The sequence below is a fragment of the Armigeres subalbatus genome, unplaced genomic scaffold (assembly GCF_024139115.2).
Source record: "Armigeres subalbatus isolate Guangzhou_Male unplaced genomic scaffold, GZ_Asu_2 Contig1544, whole genome shotgun sequence".
In the NCBI taxonomy this organism is placed as follows: Eukaryota; Metazoa; Arthropoda; class Insecta; order Diptera; family Culicidae; genus Armigeres; species Armigeres subalbatus.
Genome location: NW_026942334.1, coordinates 239,711 through 259,609, shown reverse-complemented (window position 1 = coordinate 259,609; position 19,899 = coordinate 239,711). Strand labels below are relative to the sequence as shown.

The following is a 19,899-nucleotide window of genomic DNA, read 5'->3' as shown; positions in this document are numbered from 1 at the left end:
GCTACATTGTAAATGGACTTTTCAATGTTTATTAGAGAAATTCTCAGCCCTTGGATGGTTTACCTCTGAACGCAAATACTTAAACTTGTGGTGAGAAGAAAATCTAAGATGTGAATTTGACTCAAAACCTCAAATGTTGAGCATGCTTGCAAGAATCTGGAAGAATTTCAAAAACGTAATACCTTATTACTGAAAATAACGTTAATGGTAGGAGCGTCTGAATATAGAGTCGTGTGAATCACGCCTTTCTGACCAGGACGCTTCGCATACGATTCGCGCCGAATACTACTTAAGAATTTTTGGTAAATTAGAGCTAGAAGTATTAGCGTGACACCGTAACTATACTCAGGAAAGTTCACTTGTTGCTATTTCGGCAAAGTGCCATTATTTCATTCCATTTTTCTTATTTTGTGCGGTCACCCTATGAGCAACTTTAAGCAGGTCGTGGAATCTCATCAGTATCTCGCTATCGCCTGCGACATAAAGAGTAGATCGGCTACGGGTCATCTTTGTCTTTTCGTCTAGGGCACCAATTAAATACATCTGGTAACGACGTGTGAATTTTATGGGCGAATAAACCGCTAACGGAGATCCTTCAAATATCACCATAGCCGACCGTTAGCCCAAAATCACATAAAAAGCGGCGAATCATAATCGCCATCTGCTAGAGTGCTAGGTCGCCACCTTCCATCGCTGCACAGATTTCCAAAACCGTGATCTTCCGTTTGCCATATACTTCAAGCGTGAGGGAAGGATATTAGAAAACTAACATAAACATTCTGAGAGAAACAAGATTCGAATTAGAAAATTAGTTTTTCAGTGGAGTTTCACTTGTCATAAGACGAGTTACTACTATTTTACTTAATTCCACCTCACTTGTTCGTAGTTTTACAAATACAAACAAGTGGTGGAATTATATATGATAGTGCTATCACGTCTTGAGACAAAATTCGAATTGGTCCCGATATAAGTCCCGAACTAGGAACCTGATGATCCACTAAGAGCCATTGCGTCCCATTAGCTGAGCTTGGCCAAAGCAGTCAAACATTTGGGTTTTGTCCTTTGTCGTTTTTCTTGAAGCGGTATCAGTTTCTCAGCTGCCGTAATCTGGAAAAGTGACGTATACGCCATTTTCGAAAAATGGTGTTAACGAGTAGTACTCATCGTACTTTTGAACAGAAAAATGGGAAACAAGTATGTTGTAAAATGGCGCATACGTCACTTTTCCAGATTACGGCAGTCAGTGATACGGTGGAAGGTTCTTGAAGTACCTAAAACAATACATATTATGTTCAAGATTTTGTACTTCAATAAAACGAATAAAATTATAAAAATTGGGAATGCACTGGTGTTGAGAGTACTCTTCATTGCCTTTCAATGCTCAAGTTACCAGATTTCAGTAAGTATCTTCACCGTCTTCACCAATTGGATTTTGTTCTTTCACTGCTCAGTTGCTGGTACCTATGTCATGGCGGTACGAATATTAAGATTGCTATGATTGCTTTGAATCTGTATTATATGAGGGAAACCTCAACACATGTGGTATCATGCCATCCAGTGGCGTAGCCAGAAAATTGGTCTGGGGGGGTTTTCCGAAAAAAAAATTTTTCTCTGGGGGGGGGGGGGTTATGCCCAAAACCATCCCCGTGGCTACGCCACTGATGCCATCACATGTCATGGTATTGAAGTACAACATTCTTGAAATGAATGCCATACCAATTATTGTCTTCATCGAAGATAGCCTTGAAATTATTTTCTTGTCGCTTTGGTACGAATACCACAAGTATGTCCCCCATATTATGGACCTCAATGGACACTGCCATCACCGTTAGAAAAAAGTACCTAATTCTAGGTATTTTTTTGTGTCTTCCTTCTTCTCCCCTTTGTTATAAAATGACTAGCGAAACTACTCAACAAGGGCAGTAAAGGTGGGAATCCTTCATACTATCGTACAAAAATCGTTGCAAGGGAGTGGGTAGGCATTGAAAATAATCCATATTGGCGTTATAGGTATAATTTGGCCGGGGTTCTGCTAAATCGCATCAAGCGCCAACAAAAAATTACCAATTTTTCTTTCCAAGCTTTCGCTTAGCAGATTTAATTGATTCAAAATCGTTTTGGATTTCCCACTACCCCGTAACTAAGGATATCCTACAAGAAATGTGTGGATGAGATGATATAAAATGATTTCCGTTTTACTTTTACGATCAAAATATCACAAGTCAGTCAATAAGCCGCTTGGTGCGTTTTGGCAGAACCCCGACCATTTGTGAATGAACCTTTTCACAGTAGTCTGCACGAATTCGACGTGACACGTTTCATACGAAGGATTGCAATCTTGATTTGTCGTTTGACTTACATTGTTCACGCAATCAAAACTATGGTGATCATAGTTCAAATTGATAAAAGGAATGGAAGGTGGTGAACAGGACCCTACAGTTAATATAAATCGTGTTGGCCTTATAATTGTTTTCGCACTGAATTTGAAAAAAAAACTTCATTCATGATTGTAGTGCGCACGAGAAAATATGAAAAGTTAAAATGAATTAGACCAAAAACAAAAATAGATCAAATAATTATTTCTTGAACAACAACCAAATCAATGATTTATGTATTATCGATATATTCTTATACGAAATTATTACCTATTTCTCTTGTATAGTGGAAAGTGAAAGTGTAAAAACAAGAAAGCATGAAGTGTGTGTCATTTTAGTTCAATTATGTACTGACAAACATGTAGCTGGTAACGACAAGCGATAGGTATGTCGCGACAATTTCCAATGGTTGACAAGACGAACTGTTTTTTGTCAGAGACCATTTTTGGGCCTCTTCCCCTACGTATTTCGACCTCAACAGTAATCAATCAGTGTCGTCGTAATTGATTCGAAGTCGAGTCAAGTACGAGACACTGAAGAAGGCCTGGATAGTACAAACTCGTCCTATGGGAAGTGAAAACATTCCAACTCTGTGGAGTTGCTGTTAATATCGTATTTCGATTGCATCGTCGATGGGGCTCAGCATTCGGGATCCAGTTATGAGACCACCAGGCCCGAGCTGTAAAACGTAGACATCCACACTTAGTTCAGCTCGGCATTTTTTGATTCTTTTACCGAGATCCGCACAGCCGAGCGCTCGGTTCGTGACTTTTTGCTGATATCTCAGCTGGAAAAGCAATTTGTTTACTGCGGCACTCAAAGAAGCCGCCGTAATCATACGTCCATTCAGCCGATATTTCAGCTAACGAACTTTAACCGAGATTTGCACAGCCGAGATCGGTGGAAAATTTTAAGTGTGTCGGATTATGAATACTTGCTAATACGCTCAGGGCTCACTCATTGCATGTTAGAGTTGAGTATTCGAGGTTTGTTGCATTGCCTCAACCGATTGGATCTCCATATTCTGTGTTGATCTTGGTTGTTCACATCCAACGATTTGGTCTTGTTGACGTTGATGAGTGGAAGCGTACGATCGGGTCATATAGTTTACTCTGAATGGTAAAGCACTGTTGCGTTTATGAAGCAGTATCATCATCTAGGTCGAGGTTGTTCGATTGCTCTGTGGTGGTGGGCTGGATTTTGTCTGGATCTTCTTTGCTTTTAGAGACGCCTCACAGTTTCTCGTGATTCAGACGATCGAAGGATTTTCCGAGGTCAATCTGTACCAAATAGAGGTAATAGTTCTCACATGATCATCCGGGCGGTATTCTGCCTGCTGTCATCGGAGAATTGTCACCTTTCCCTATATACCCGAATTACCCGCGCCCGCTTCTCCTGTATGCAGCCAGCAGCATTTGACTTACTTCGCTAGAGCCGTTTCTAGTTGGCAGGACTAGCATTTGGCTCGTCTGGAAGTGGATCAGCAGTTCTGACATCGCATTTGACTAACATCTTCTAATTGGCGAGATCCGACAACGATCGTCAATCGGCTGTCGGCGGAAGTGTTCAGGGCTGACCCTATGCTGTCTGTGCGAATGTTGTTGCAAATATTATGCAATATTTTGGAGAATAACAAGTTGGAAGTGTCCCTTTATTTGCTATTCATTAACTACGGAAGGGACTTCTGTTGTCAGAATCACGAAAATCTATATGGTCCCAGGCAGGGTTGGTTATCGTTAATTTATCGTTATCGCCGATAAAGTTGATTGTGATCAACGTTATCGGTTGCTACGATAACGATGAATCAACTGAATTATTATCGGAGTTCGATAATTTAACGTAAGTTAACTCGATAATTTTGCGATAATGGGGTTACTAGATTACGCGAATAAGGTTGGTGTAAAATTTTGACAGAAGCCGAGAATGGAACAAATTGTTTGCAGCTGGTTGATGAGAGTTAATTTTGATTGAAGCGGGGCACTCTGAAATGATTGCTTAATGCCTGCTACTCTACGAAACAATGAGAAGTGAGGTGCACCGTTGGTGGTTTAGTGTTTTTCCAATAAGAAGATCGCGGAAATTCGCACTACCCTGGCGGACTTACTTCTCTGATACAGTGACACTTAAATATAAGTACGCTTTTAATGAGAGAGCATGATTTTCCTTCGCTAATCCTTATCGTATAAGCAAGAATATTCACCTGGAATCAATCGGAACCCTTGGGAAATATATTGGGATCCATGCACTAGAAATTTATTTGATGCAGCGATCTGTTGTGCTGTATTCCAGGCAGCACCAGAACCGAGAAAACATTTTCTCGACAGGTTGGTGGACTAGCCTCGTCATCTATTCAATATGATTTGGTTAGACTAAAAAGTTTAGTCTAAACTGTGAGTCATAAAACATTTATATATCTGGGTGCTCCGGATCTTCAAAACAGAAGTTTTATTAATCATGCTAGATTAAACATAAGCATAGGTAGACATTAAAAATCCTCTCAGATTCTCTACTGTGTACAACTGCGATTCTGTAAGAACTTTAATGATTGAACGAAATAATGTTTTGGTCATTTCGATGACCTCCTTGAATCTCAATTTAATTCAGGCGTTCCTGAATAGATATTGCAAATTCAACTTGTAAATATTTGCGCTTTGAACTATAGTACATGTTACAGTTAACTCGATAATTATCGATAAATCAACGAATACTCGATAACGATAACGTTAATTCAATGCTCACTTTATCGTCAACGAAGCATTATCGTAAAAGCGTTATCGTTATCGAAGTTGGCGTTAAATTAACGATGATAATTTATCGATTAACAACCCTGGTCCCAGGGATGCAAAGGATTTTCAGATAGGGTCGGAGCTTTGTCTGACCCCATACGAATAATCGCTTATGTGAGGCAAGGATTTATTTAATCTTCACTGTTATTTCTCAACGTAATCGATGAGATCTTTGTGGGTGCGATTGACCATGTACCACACCTTGAGCTGCTTGGGCAGTTTATTGTTGTGGTACGTGGAACACCAATACGACTCTGATTTGGCAAATGATCACGAAAGGCTATATTAGTGCTACGACTCACTTTTATGCGGATTGCTCAACAGGCAGCATACGGTCATGCTTTGCCGCGGGTTTTACCATCAACGTCAGCAGAACCAGGTGGTAGAATGTCAACGGGAACAGCCCTTTAAACTTTGCTATAGCCAGAAGAACGCAGAATTTCAATTTCTTGAAAGTCTGATATCATCTGATGGCGAAAGCCAGAAAGGCTGGGGCTATCTTCGCGAGTTTCAGAAATATTTGGATTGATCCACACACCGACATTCGAATGTACTAATCTATCGAGAAATGTGTTGTGTATTGGCAAACATAACAAAGATGATGTCTAAAATTTATAATTTAGACGGCTTTACAGCTGGATATCGTGTGCCGAGCAAAATACCGATATCAATAGATGTTCGAAAACGTGGATGGAAATGGGTCGGCCACATATTACAGGGAAGTTTAGACGGAATCTGTAAGCAAGAGTCCCCCCAATACTCGTGATCTGATAAAATATAGAATACTAGTCGACCCGGCAGACGTTGTCCTGCATAGTAGGCGAATATTCCCATGCCAAATTTTCATACGAATCTTCATTTCAGTTTTTCACGATTTACTGAACTTTACTCGTAATTTTCGCATGAGGAAATATCATATAAACCCGTCGGAAACTATAACGAACATATCTGCTGAAGGAATGAAGAAAATCCATCCAGCCGTTTTCGAGTTATGCGGATACGAACACAGACCATTTCATTTTTATATATATAGATTCATGCCGTTAGAGATATATGTATGCTCGTATTTTCATTTTTAATACTCTTGGTGACAAATTTGTGGTCTACAAATGATACATATTTTGTACCAAGATAAAAACAGTGATGCATATGATCAGGGTTTGCAGAAATCGCTCTCAATAGTAACGAACAACGATAAAAGAGAGGCCAAAACTGTTCCGAATCATAACAAGCCATGATAATAAATTTATCAAACTTGTACACAAGTGCGAAAAAACAGAATCGGATAGGCAGCCCCCACAGAAAAATGGTGATTATCGCTTTTTTTTCGCTCCCTTCGTGTTGGTTACTGCACAGCTGTGTAGAACAAGTTGAAATGCATTATCAGAGCCAGTGCTCCCCACATTTGGAGCTTTCTAAAAAAAATTATCATGGGATATAACATCCCGAATCAGTTCTCTATCATGACAGCTTTCGAAAAAAGTTTCTCGCGGATTGCTACATATCGTATACGATATATATATACAGAGATGATAAGTGAGAGACTTGCTCTTTCTCTTTAGGATTCAATCAAAATATAAAAAAATTGCTGAAAAAAATTTCTTTTAGTCCCCTCAATATTTTTGGAAAAAAAAAATGAATATGTGTATCATCGGCCTAACTGAGCTGAATTAAAATTTAAAACCTGTTTAAAACCTAGTGATTGTTTAGACAGCATCGTGCTTTCGTGCTGTGCGGTTCTATTTTCTCTCTTTGCTGAAGGAAGTTTTTAATACTACCTGGACCTATTTTAATTTCAACAGTGAGCGCTATTTGTACCCACTGATCCCGTTACGATCTTTGCAAGGACCCGTGCCTTCGTTTTACGTTGGACCCGTTTGCGGAAGTAAAATTCCGACAAGCGGTGGTAATCCTGCAGGAACACCGTTCTAAAAAAACCCTAATAAGGTCACATCTCCACGCTCAGCAATGATTATTAATAAAACTTTGTTGTACGAGAAAGGCAAAAACAAGAGGAAGGGCGAGTCTCTGAACTCTCCACTTCCTTCTAAGAAACAAGGTTTCAAGACCGTCTTGCCAAAGTGCGGAAAAAATAGAAGGAAGCTGGAGACTTCAGATGTTCCTTCTAACTCTAACATTGGGAATAATTCTTCTCCTATCGAACTGAGCAATCAGTTCGATTTGATTAATGATGAAATTGAGCAAATCGAATCTACCTCTAGCCCAGGTGATTTGATTCATGCGAAAAAGCAAAGGATTCCGCCAATTGTGGTATCAGTTGCCGAGTTTTCTGGCCTTAGGAATGAGATTTTGAGTAACCTTCAGGGGATCAAGGTTTCATTTCAGATTGCCAGGAAGGGTGACTGCCGCGTTTTGCCAGGATCCTTTGACGATCGCAAACGGCTTCTTCAGTATTTAACTGACAAGCGCCATAAATTCTTCACATACGACGACAAAACTGAGCGATTGTTCAAAGTCAGATGAGATTAAAATTGTAATTTCTGAATTACTTGAATTTTCACCAGTCCAAGTAATTAAGATGGAAAAGAAATCTCGCTCTGGTACTTCCCAGAGGGGTATTTCTCAAGAATTTTATTTAGTTCACTTTAACAAACGTGAACTAAATAATATAAAAAGTTTGGACGTTTCGCCTAAAATTAATTTATTCTCTGCTTAGATCTCGAGTTATGCAGAAATTTCTGTTTCATTTGTATGGGTGCCCCCTTTCCAAAGAAGGGAGGGGTCTTGAACCATCTTAAGAACCTTCCCCGGCCCCAAAAACCTCTGCATACAAATTTTCACGCCGATCGGTTCAGTAGTTTCGGAGTCTATAAGTTTCAGACAGACAGAAATTCATTTTTATGTATATAGGTATTGCACTCGAGGGGGTGATTAGGAGATCTGGTGTACAGAAGAATGACACTATCATCACATGGTCACATATGCTCCTGATCTTTGCGGATCGCAGGGCAGTAGTGGAAGCTTTTGCCCTAATCAAGAGGGAGCCGGTGAAGATAGGCTAAATCATCAACTCTACCAAGACGGAGTATATGGTTGCGGGTAAAGATAAAGGTAGACCTATTGGTGTTAGTGCTGAGGCAGTGCTTGATGGGGAAGTTGTTGAAGAATTTGTTTTTCTTTGGACATATGGCATGTGACATGTTACAATAGCGTTTCCTGCGAAGTAAAAGACGTATTGCTGCTGCGAATGCTTCCTCGAATATTGGAAACGAAATTTGCTCTGATTCGTAATGATGTAAAAAGAGGCGGACAGGAAAGTTTTTGACGTTTTCGAGCGAAAAGTGCTACGTACAATTCTCGATGGGAAACTAGAAAAAGATGTGTGGTGCAGACGCATGAATCACGAGCTGTACCAAGTGTATAAAGAAGAAAATATTGTGAATCATATAAAATATGACAAACTCCAGCGGTCTCTCAGTGCGAATGTTGGAAGAAAGATTAGCAAAAACAATATTCACCAGAGATCCGGATAAAGGACAGTGACTTCACTGAAGGCCACGAACATGCTAGCTGCTACACGCGGTGGAATCGAACCTGGGAACCCTAAACGTTTATGAAAACTGGAGGAACATCACCCAAGATTGACAATTGTGGAGCTCTACAATACGTCAGTCAAAGGTTGTTTAGAGCTTCTAGTGCAGTGTCTTCTCTTGTCATAAGACGATTTCGTACTATCCCATTTTATTCCACCACTTGAAGTGAAAGAACGACTTATTGAAAGTCGCAGCATTATTGGATGTACTGTGGCTATCCGTTTAAATTGCATCAATTATGCTCTCACATTTCTCAACAAGCGATTTCTAAAAACTCACAACTTTCTAGGACGACTTAAAAATTGGCACATCTTCGAAAGTTCCGATACTTCCAGATGCTCACCAAACGGCCACACGATGTCAATGAATGATCCTCCAATTGTTTTTATTGCACACAGCTACTCGGGTGAGTTTCTAGAATTGATTACCTTTTCGACTATTTCGGAGCTTCTGGAGCACCACTTAGCGGCCTCCCGTGGTCAACGTTCGGTGATATTGGTCTCATTTTGATGCATAAATCGTTTTGTGAAACAGTACGGTTTACGAGGATGAATTTAAAAATTGGCCCTTTTCTCAGAATGTTCCGGAGTTCCCGGAGTTTTGCTCTCACATTCATAACAAACCACTGTATTCTAGGACGATTTTCAAGAATTTGTCTTTAGGGTTAGACGGTATAATGCGCCCCACCTGGCCAAAACGCCCCTCTTTGATTTCTAGAAAACTATAACTAACTAAGGGTCAAACTCAGTTGGTACCTATAAATATTTGTAAAACCATCGTACTATGTGAATGTGGAAGTATTTTTGTATTACATAATGAAAATAATAGCAAAATACGAAAAGTGACAGTTTTGATGTAACTTTTCATGTTTGTTTGCTCAACATTCTGGAGCGACGCTAGCATACTGTCCGCAAAACTTGCACGGGAACACTCAGTTGGGCAACAAAATAACTTTTCTCAGTGGTTAATATGATATAAAATTGCTTCCATCTTCAAAAACGTAACGATTTTTAAAAATATGTTTTACTGGCCAAAACGCCCCAGTGTAGGCAGGACGATATGCCCTTACCAACAGGACACAAGCGCGGCGAGCTTGCAGCAGTTGCTTTCAAATTATATGGAAATTATTGAAATGTAAATAAAACCTGATTAAATGGACTTATGTTGGTTTTTAATGTCAAGCACATAAGGATTTGTAACCTTTTTATTATGGGATTGATAAAATACTAATGAAGGGCTTTGGAACGTCTTTGGCTAAGGTGGGGCGTATTGCCCAGGCACTTTTTGAAATCCATTTTTTCACGACTTCTCAAAAAAGCATTATTACGTGTTATCTGTAATATTTTTATATGACTACTCACAGGCAATGCATTTGCGATTTCTTGCACTACCAAATAACACAAAGTTTGCATAAATTGCGATGAAAAGTAAAAATTTATCAAGGTTTTGCCTTAGGGGGGGCATATTATACCGTCTTACCCTACTATGGTTGTTCCGGACCTTCAGTGCCAGATGACAAATGGTGGTCAATGCGTTGTTCATGCAATTCTTTTACTCTCACAATGCTACAAGTAATAGTTTCTAGGACGAATTTCCAGAATTGGCATTACGCCACAATAGATTTATAAAAAAATCGCAACTTCAAAATATAATCTTCTACACCTGGTCTTTTCTCCTGATGTTCCAGCACTTTCTAAAAACCACTTAGTTGCCATCCGGGATGAATGAGTAGTCCTTGTATTGATTTTGCTCGCTCATAGCTACAAAACTAAAATTCTAAAAAGTCTCAGTTTTCTAGGATAAACTTTCAGAATCGGCAACTTTTCCGGATGTTTTGGAGCTTTCGGTGGTCCACTTAGTTCTTCTGATGTCAAAGAGTGGCCCTTGCAATGATTTTGCTCTCAACACACGGATTACAAAAAAACTGCAGCTTTCTATTTTTTTTATTTAGGGGGAAAGACGGCTTTGGCAGGTTTTGTTCTATTATTATCAGGGGGGTTTTCGTCGACCAAATTTTATGAAATTTGGCCACAATATTCTTTGATATGCAAAGAATGTCTAGGCCAAATTTGAGCATAATCAGTCATAAAAAACCCCCCTGACAATAATAGAACAAAACCTGCCAAAGCCGTCATTCCCCCTATATTTATTTATATTGACAAGTATTTATGGCCACTTAAGACCCTACGGGGAACCTGTCCTGGAATGGAAACTATAAAGTCAGCACGTCTGGTGGATCTAGAACAATCAGAAACAAACTGCTGAGGTAATTTCAAGAAGTTTGATGCCCATATTGTTGAGGTTCCATTGAAAAATGTTTATGACCATTCTTGGCCCCACTGTTTGCTGTGGAAGTTTTAAGAATTTTGACTTCCATATTGTTGGGGATCCAATGAGAAATGTTTTTGGCCAACCTTGATCAAACACCCCTCCCCCCCCTTTCCCCACCCGGGATACTTGTTCCAAAATGGCCACTCCGGAGCAGGGCTGACAATAGTCATTCTCGTCGTATGAAGAAAACGAAAAAAGATTAGTCTTCGTCATAACATTGCACGACGCAACACCTATTCGTTTTCTTCGCGCCGCATGTGTACCACGACGATAGTCGCGCAGCCAAAAGTTATGACGATTTTCGTCGTCACTTCTTCACACAATTGATTGCACGTCATTATAGACGGACTGGTTAAAAACAGAATTGCGTCTCAAATAAACAAATAGTAGGAAATTTGGTAACATAAATGTATCGATAACATTCATAACGCTTTCATACGTTGCCTCAAATTCATTATTACAAATAATTAGTAAAAATCTTCGCATGGTAGCTGCCGCTTGAAGAATAACGGCATGAAGTCTTCGTTCTTCGGTGTCATCAGGAAGATTTGGTTACACGACGAAAGCTAACGTCGTACGCGTCATTGACGATGTGTAGAGTAGCAATGAAGACAATGCAACTCGTCGCTACTGTGGCATTTCGTGCTATGACGATGACGATTGTCAGTCCTGCTCCGGAGTCAACTTGTCAAAAACACACGCTGGAAATAATTTCAAGAAGCTTGATACTCATATTGTTGATGTTCCCTTGATAATTGTTCATGGCCACCTATGACCCCTTGAGGAACCTGTTCTGGAATGGCCAATTGAACATCTGCACGTCTGATGGACCCAAATCAATAAAAATCAACCTGCTGATGAAATATCAAGAAGTTTGATACCCATATTGCTGATTACCTACCGAAATCCACGATCAGTATAATCTATGCAGGACATGTCCCTAGAAATCCGGATTTCCCGGTGATCCGAGGGACCGGACCGGTCCAGTCCTAAGCATGATAAAGAACAAAATTCTGAATCGAATGAGCCCAAAACGGTTGGAAACGGTTAAAAATTGCCAAAGATATAAGCATTTCAGTTTCGTGGGTACCCGGGTGCCCTGCAGGCCATTTAAACGGTAAAAAAATGTCGGAACCCCTCCCTCCACCCCTCCCTAATCAAAATTTCTGTTAACCCGTACAATCGATTTTGGCCGTCATTATTGTGGATATGACAGAGTTTCAACCTCCTACTATGAAAACTCATTTAGATATCGCAAATTGAATTCCAAAAAGGTACCCGGGTACCCAGCCGGCCACACAAGGGTTAACAATCCAATCAGCTCTACTTATAATTATCATAGAGCTGATTGAGATTTATATAAAACGTATATCGATGGGAATTTTGATGTTGATATTCCTCTTGATACCAAAAGTGATATTGATAATGCTCTCGTATCTTCGACAAATTTAATTGTCGAAGCCAGAGGCATTGCAATTTCTAAATGTGAAATTAAATTCAACTCCATTATTATTAACGACGGACTTAAAAATGTGAGGCGAAGGCAATACCAAAGAACTCGCAATCCCGCGTTGAAAGTTATTTGGCGAGATTTGCAAAACGAAATTCAAAAACGTTCCGCTATTCTGAGAAATAACAATTTTGACAATAATGTCTCGAAGTTAGATCCCAGTTCGACCCCCTTCGTAAATTGACGGAAATTCTTTAAAAAAAACCTCAAAAGCCAATTCCAGCGATCGAAGAGGGAAATAAAATTGTATTGTTAAGAAAATTATTTTGAGCTTTTTAGTGGAATGTCTCCACTTGTGTATAAACTCGTCTTATGACAAGTGAAAATTTTATTACAAATAGCGAAAAGGCTCAAAAGCTTGCTCAGCAGTTCGAGAGTGCCCATAATTTTAGTCTCACTAGTCCAATTGAGGATCAGGTTACACGAAGCTTCGGAAACATTCTCAATCAAGATAATGTTTTGACCCTTCGTTGGGAACTAATTTGGATGAAGTGAGATCTATTACTAGAAAATTTAAAAATATGAACGCCCCGGGTGTTGATGGTATTTTCTACATACTTATCAAAAAACTTCCTGAGAGCTCTTTATCCTTTTTGGTTAATTTATTTAACAAATATTTTCAATAAGGGACCGACTGTTTACTTCGATGACATTTACTTCCAGGGTGCAGCGGTAAAAAGGTAACCTTCCGTGCACCATGTTTACGGTACTTGTGTTGTTAATCCTGCTACTCTATGTTTTGAGATTTTCACAATTTTCACCATGAGCTCATGTAAGAATAATAGTTGAAAATCGATAGAATGTATGGGAAAATCAGTTTTTTGCAAATTTATGGAAAATGGTGGTGTTTTAGAAGAAAGTAGTGATAAGGAATGAAGTATGAGAAGAAAAGATTATCTCCTGCACTTAGTTTGAACTGATAAGTAGTCTAATTAGCATTAGCATTAGCATTTAGCAGTTCGCACAAATTCGTAGGTGGTACAAGCCAAGACTATTGTATGAGAGTAGCATCACTTTCATCCGTTACCACAGATATTGATTTGGGACTAATCACTAACTCTTAGATGGAAGCAATGTACTCTCCAATAGTCGAGATCTGTCCTGGCCACGTCCTTGCGAATGCTGAGGAAGGGGAAGGATGGTTTGTTGGACACCTACTTAAGAAAGATGCACCTCTCATAGGTGCCACGGGAGGTTTTTTTGGGATTGTGTGGAAGGTTATAACAGTAGGAATCGTTTTGGTATAACGTGAAACACAGAAAGAACTAAGATAGAAGTACAAAGTAGGAAAGGGACGAGCCTGGAATTGAACCCCGACCTCCTGCTTATAAGGCAGAAGCGGTAGCCACTAGACCACCGAGCTTGTCTGATAAGTAGTCTAATAGTGATGAAATTTCGATTTTACTACCATTGAAAAAACGCCATCTCTTGCATTATTCGTTTTGACTGGTATCTTATTGGCTTACTTTCCAAAAAAAACGCCAAGGTTGTTCCAATTTTGAAGCCGGACAAAAATCCAGCTGAGGCTTCTAGTTATCGCTCAATCAGTTTTCTTTCTCCAATAAGTAAACTACTTGAAAAGATTATTTTAAATATAATGATGTTTCATATTAAAACCACCCATCAGTTATCAATAGTAACGAATTTAATTCGGCTCAGCAAATCTGAAGGATATTCGAGTGGAGAGGAAGCATTTGACAGTGTTTGGCATGAAGGTTTGATTGTAAAATTGATGAATTTTAATTTTCCTCTGTACATTATTAAACTGATCCAAAATTATTTATCAGATCGCTCACTGCAGGTAAACTATCAGAATTCTAAATCTGATAGGGTACCTGTAAGAGCTGGTGTTCCCAGGCAGCATACTGGGGCCCATATTGTATAACATTTTTAATTCTGACTTACCTGATTTACCACCAAGGTGTCACAAATCTTTGTTTGCAGATGACACGGGCCTTTCAGCTAAAGGGCGAAACCTTCGTGTCATTTGTAGTAGATTGCAAAAAAGTTTGGATATCTTCTCCACTTGCTTGCGAAAATGGAAAATTTTCCTGTATGCTTCCAAAACTCAGCTTATAAGTTTCCCACATAAGCCGAGAGCTTCTTATTTGAAATCTTATAGCAGACATATTGTCACTATGAATGGGGTTCCACTGAATTGGTCTAGCGAAGCTAAATATTTAGGACTTCTGCTGGATCAAAAATGTTTTGACCAACCTTTTCCATCCATCTGCGTTTCAGCATTGAATCCATGGTTGAATTGACGGAACACAGTTCTACGCGATCATAGAAACACTCCTCAAGAGATTTGCAGTGATCTCTTAGTTCTTCCCATTACTCTGGAGTAAACGTGATGTTGAATCGTTCGTTGCCGAGTCCCTAAAAGTAAATTGTAAACTAATTGGAAAGTAATAAAACGCAGCTACGTTACTTACTTTAGACACTTTTGCAAATCAGCATCTGTTATTCCGATGTTCTTCGCAATCGCATTCTTCGATTTCCCATTGTTGGGCATGTTCCAGCTGTTCTGGACTACATACTGTCCGGTTCGATTTTTGTTTATAGTTCCTGTGGAAGAAATAATAACGTACAAATGAGTTCAGGACTTTGAAAGTTTGCCCGTTTGACACTGGTCAATGTTGTGTAAAATAGTCCGATAGGGTAAGACACCTAGAAATCGCCCTTATCCTAGTTTTCGCCCACCTATTTTAAAATCTTCATTTCCATAAAACTAGTTCTATTTCAAGTTTTTTCATACAATTATCAAACAATTAGCTTAGCTTAGACTGACTGTACATATCAATGGTTGCTACTCCGTGATTGATCAGAACTGGTGCAAATAATTTTCATACAATTATCAAACAATTATGAATAAAACTTTAACTTGAACTGTTTCCAACAACGAAATTAAAGTTGTTTGGTGAAATAAACAAACCAACGTTTACGTCTAATTTTCACCCATTATTCAAATAAAGTCTATAAAATAAAGACTCACAAAATCTAATAAAAGACTCATTGGTTCGTAGCAGTTTGAAATAAAATAACAAAAATAAACCTTTACAGTCTACAATCGACATCATTCAATAATGGAAAATTGGAAGGCATTTTGGCAGTTCCATTATATGCCACATCGCCTGACAGAACCGATTTTCGTAGGGGCGAAGTCAATGTTGTACAACATGTAGTTAAGCGTGTTGTAGACCCCAAATAAGCTCAGCAAGTAAGCTTAACCAGAACTCAAACGTGGATTTTAGCCATAACTTTTTAAGTTAAAAATAAAATGCTCAGCTGTTTAAAAGAACGATGATAATTTTCATTTCTTTTGGACACCTTTCGAATAGCTGAGCATTTTATTTTGAACTTAAAAAGTTATGGCACATAATATGTGACTTTGGTCTGGTAGTGATATCTTTGGCTTCTTGTTTCATGACCTCAAAGCTCCCACCGGTAGATCTTCCCCTACGAAAACTTCTAATCAAAACTGCCAGGTTCCTAATCATCAAGTACATGACTAAGTTAAATTAATGTTAAAAAAATAGATTTGGTGGTGCAAATACAAACATGTTTCAGTCAAGCCTCGGCCACTGAACAGAAACAGTGCAATATTTTATCATTGTGCTGCGGTGTGGTCCCTCAGTCTCTGCCGATCCGCACAGCACCGAACTGACCACCACACAGTCTCCCGCACGAGACAAATGGAAAAATATACTCGAGTTCGGTCGCGCCGGGGAAACCGCGCTCCGTTGTCAGATATACGGCAAGGTACCGGCACGGCAAGCGAAGGCAACATTTTCCACCGCCAGGATCCGGCCGAGGCGATCTGCTGCGGTCAAATTACTATTTTGCACTCGTTGCGATTCGGGTTCGTTCCGTGTGGATATTTTTTGTTTACCCTCATTCACTTGCGAGAAACCTCCAGGTGATATCTATCTTCGTGGTGCGCCGGCTCACGGGAAGTCGAAAACCTAGGTGTGTTGTAGATCACACTCCTTTTTATTTCCACTGTGCCAGGACACGTTTTGCGGAAGGGAGGAACTGCTGCCGCTGTTGTGGTCACGGTTGTGAGTACAATAATTTTGAGCGTGGTTGGGAATCGGACAGCAAAAGATGCACTGCATCAGATGTGCTAACGAGTTATTGTAGACGATGAAGGGGGATTGCTTGGTGAGATTTTGCTATCAGATAGGAAATGCAAAATAATTATTTGTGGGGAAATTCCCTGGCGAGGAGAAATAGTAGTTCTTTTCCGTTCGAACTGATTACGTAAAGATAGAATAATTGGCGAATGGATGAGAAACAGAATATGACCCATTTTTTGAATTAATTATGAAGATATTGTTGACATATTTCGAACAGATAAAGTATATGCTGGGAAAGCGACGGATTGTGTAAAAATATCATCACATTGTACATAATTTTTGTATTGATCTCAACGGATGATGAACAAATTTATTGTGAACAGATTAAACGTGTAGAGCAACTTTTTCATTCGTCTGAACGCTGCGAATAATCTCCAACGGTAAATCCCAAATCCTCTTGTCCAGACGGCATCCTCCCCGCATCGCTTTTCCCATTCACATTCCCCAATAATCGATATCAAGAATATGCGCCACCATAAAATCCCAATAAATTCTTCCAATCTCCGGGTAAGATCTCGTATCCATGCACTTTTCCACCGGCGCTCTAGCTGCTTGCTTTCGAAGGAACCAACAAGCCAATGCCAACGCAACGGTACACAGTCTACCTAATGGCGCTTCGAAACGACTCCGACGACGATACCACACAGCAACGAAGAACAAGTAAAGCTCTGGCTTTTCAGCCCCGTAACTGCCTCGTGCTACTAATTACACGATATTTGCGTTACATCGGATTAAAACTTAATCTTGGTCTTTATTGCCCGTTCGGGATATGGCTGGGTGAATGGAAATAACGTGGAACCATGGCGGACTTTGGGCCGGAGGGGGGTATTGAAAATCTCAACTATGTAAAAGGAAAAACTCTCTTAAACTTAAGATGGTCGGCTGGCGCTGTAGAATTTTGCACTTTGCGCTTTTTATTTTTTTCAGCTAGATTTCAATATTTGCTGCAATGGTGGAGTATGTACAGGTGTGTGATGATTCGGGTATGCGATATATTGAATGGTTTGAATTTCTTACTTGACCAAATCTGCACTGATTTTCATCAATTTTTGGAGATGACTGTGAGGTTTAACCAAGGGTTTAACCATAGATCATTAATTAACGGCTACGGCGTTTCCTACGATTAAAACGTGTTTTTTGATCCCCTGAGGTTAGTGTCTTCTTCAGGGAACAATTTGCCTAGAAAGTCTCGGTATTACTTTCAATTTAACTAATGAATTACGGGGAAATTTACCGTCTTCAGTTTTGTTACGCCTTCTTTATTGTCTCGTGATTGAACAACCTGCAGACGGAAACGAAATTTGCTTTATACAAAACTCTGATTCTACCAGTGGCCCTTCATGGACATGAGGCGTGGAAGTAAAAAGAGGCTGGCCGGAGAGTTTTTGGGAATTTCGAGCGAAAAGTGCTGCGAACAATACTCGGAGGAAAACTAGAAAATGGTGTGTGGTACAGACGCATGAATCATGAGCTGTATAAAGTATACAAAGAAGAAAATATTGTGAAACGTCTAAAATGCGGCAGACTTCAGTGGGCTGGTCATATGGTGCGAAAGTCAGAAGTTCGGAACACGAACGCACGGTTCGTGGTTGCAAACAATCCCATTTGATTTTGCCGTGACAGCTGCTCGTGGTTGCGAACAAACTGAGTAAAAGTGTGAGTGAAATGTGCGTGCAGGTACACGATCGCAGACAGCCTAATGCTAGATCGACCTGTACTACACATATTTGTCGATATTCCCAAGAAATGTGCTAAACAGTGCGTTCAAATAAGTGCAAATAAATGTGAATTCAATTGAACAATTAAACCTATCTCCCATAAAGAGCGAATTTGACGTTTCTTATTAATGGATTGGTAGCACATCACTTTTAAGTGACTTGGTCACTATTTTGAGTCTAGTAACTAAAAAGTCACTATTTGCACCAAAAAGTCACTAAATTCACTATTTTTCGGAAAATGGTCACTTAAGTCACTATTTTCGCACCACAGATTGTGAACAAGTCAAAAAGAAAAGTCATTTGTACCTGTTGTCAAATATTGCCAACCACATGAAATGTGAATCTGGTAGCACTGCATTGTGCATAATTTCACAATGCAGTGCTACTAGATGCTCTTTTTCGTGAATGGAACAGATTTGAGGAGTATTGGAACTAATTTATTAAAAACGGCTGTACTTTAGCCTAAATGCTTTCCGGTGATGGTAAAAACAGCTTTAGCTGCATCACACAACAACGCTTACATATGTCTAGTGAGGTTACTTCACATTAGGGAGAATATGTCAGAAGTTATTCAAGCACAGGCCAGGTTAGATAATAATGTTTCAAAGCATTTTCGATTCTGGATCATGTTCAGACTCTTCAACTTCAGAACTTCAGAGTGTCCTTCGAAAATTTAAGATGATTTGGATAAATGGTCGGGGCCACCACACCAAGCGCCTTTTTAACTGAGTTATGATATTTTGTTCGCAGAATGAAAACGGAAACGAATTCATCCATACATTTTTTATTGGATTCCCTCAGTTACGGAGTGAAAGGATATCCGACACGAATCGGATTAATTAGATCTGCTACACGAAAACTTGTGCTAGGGTAACTTTTCATTAGCGCTTGGTGCGATTTGGCAGAACCCCGACGAAATAATTACCTTGTAAAATAAGGCCGATATAAATGGCGAGGCGAACATAACTGAGATCCTCGACACCCACCCGGTGGAGTGCTCTTGCTAAACGATTGCGACGTTATGGAGAATGTTCGAAGAGGAAGGAGCAAAATCGAATGTTCAACATCAACGAAAGGGAGTTCTACAACCACATCCGAAACGACAAAACCGATTTTGGCGAGGGCCTTCCGGAGATTGGAAAAGTCACGCAGTTTTGGTCCAATCTATGGGAGAACCCCGTCATACACAATGGCGATGGAGTGTGGATGGCAGAAGAAGAGCAATATTGTGGTGGAATTGGAGACATGACCGCTATCAACCTGACCGCCCAAGACATACGTGAGGCTACCCGGTATACCAGGAATTGGGCTGCACCTGGACCCGATTTTGTGCATAATTTCTGGTATAAAAAGCTCACAACGGTCCACGGGCGGATGGCGGAATGCTTCAACACGCTACTAGATAACCCCGGACATCTACCGGAATTCATCACTAGGGGTGTCACTTATCTTCTGCCGAAGGATCGGAACACTTTGAACCCAGCCA

General features: G+C 39.8%; 1 protein-coding gene and 1 long non-coding RNA gene across 2 annotated transcripts in view; one reads left to right on the top strand and one right to left on the bottom strand.

The window, feature by feature from the left end:
- Nucleotides 1-19,899, top strand: part of LOC134202966 (uncharacterized) — a 280,830-nt gene that overhangs the window by 46,893 nt on the left and 214,038 nt on the right. The window lies entirely within an intron of this gene.
- LOC134202967 (uncharacterized) overlaps nt 1-19,899 on the bottom strand; it is a 33,782-nt gene that overhangs the window by 8,465 nt on the left and 5,418 nt on the right. Inside the window, exons 2-3 of the long non-coding RNA XR_009977391.1 lie at nt 14,992-15,124; nt 14,774-14,935 (exon numbers count right to left, since the gene is read on the bottom strand). This is a non-coding gene — a long non-coding RNA (uncharacterized LOC134202967). The remainder of the gene's footprint in view (nt 1-14,773; nt 14,936-14,991; nt 15,125-19,899) is intronic.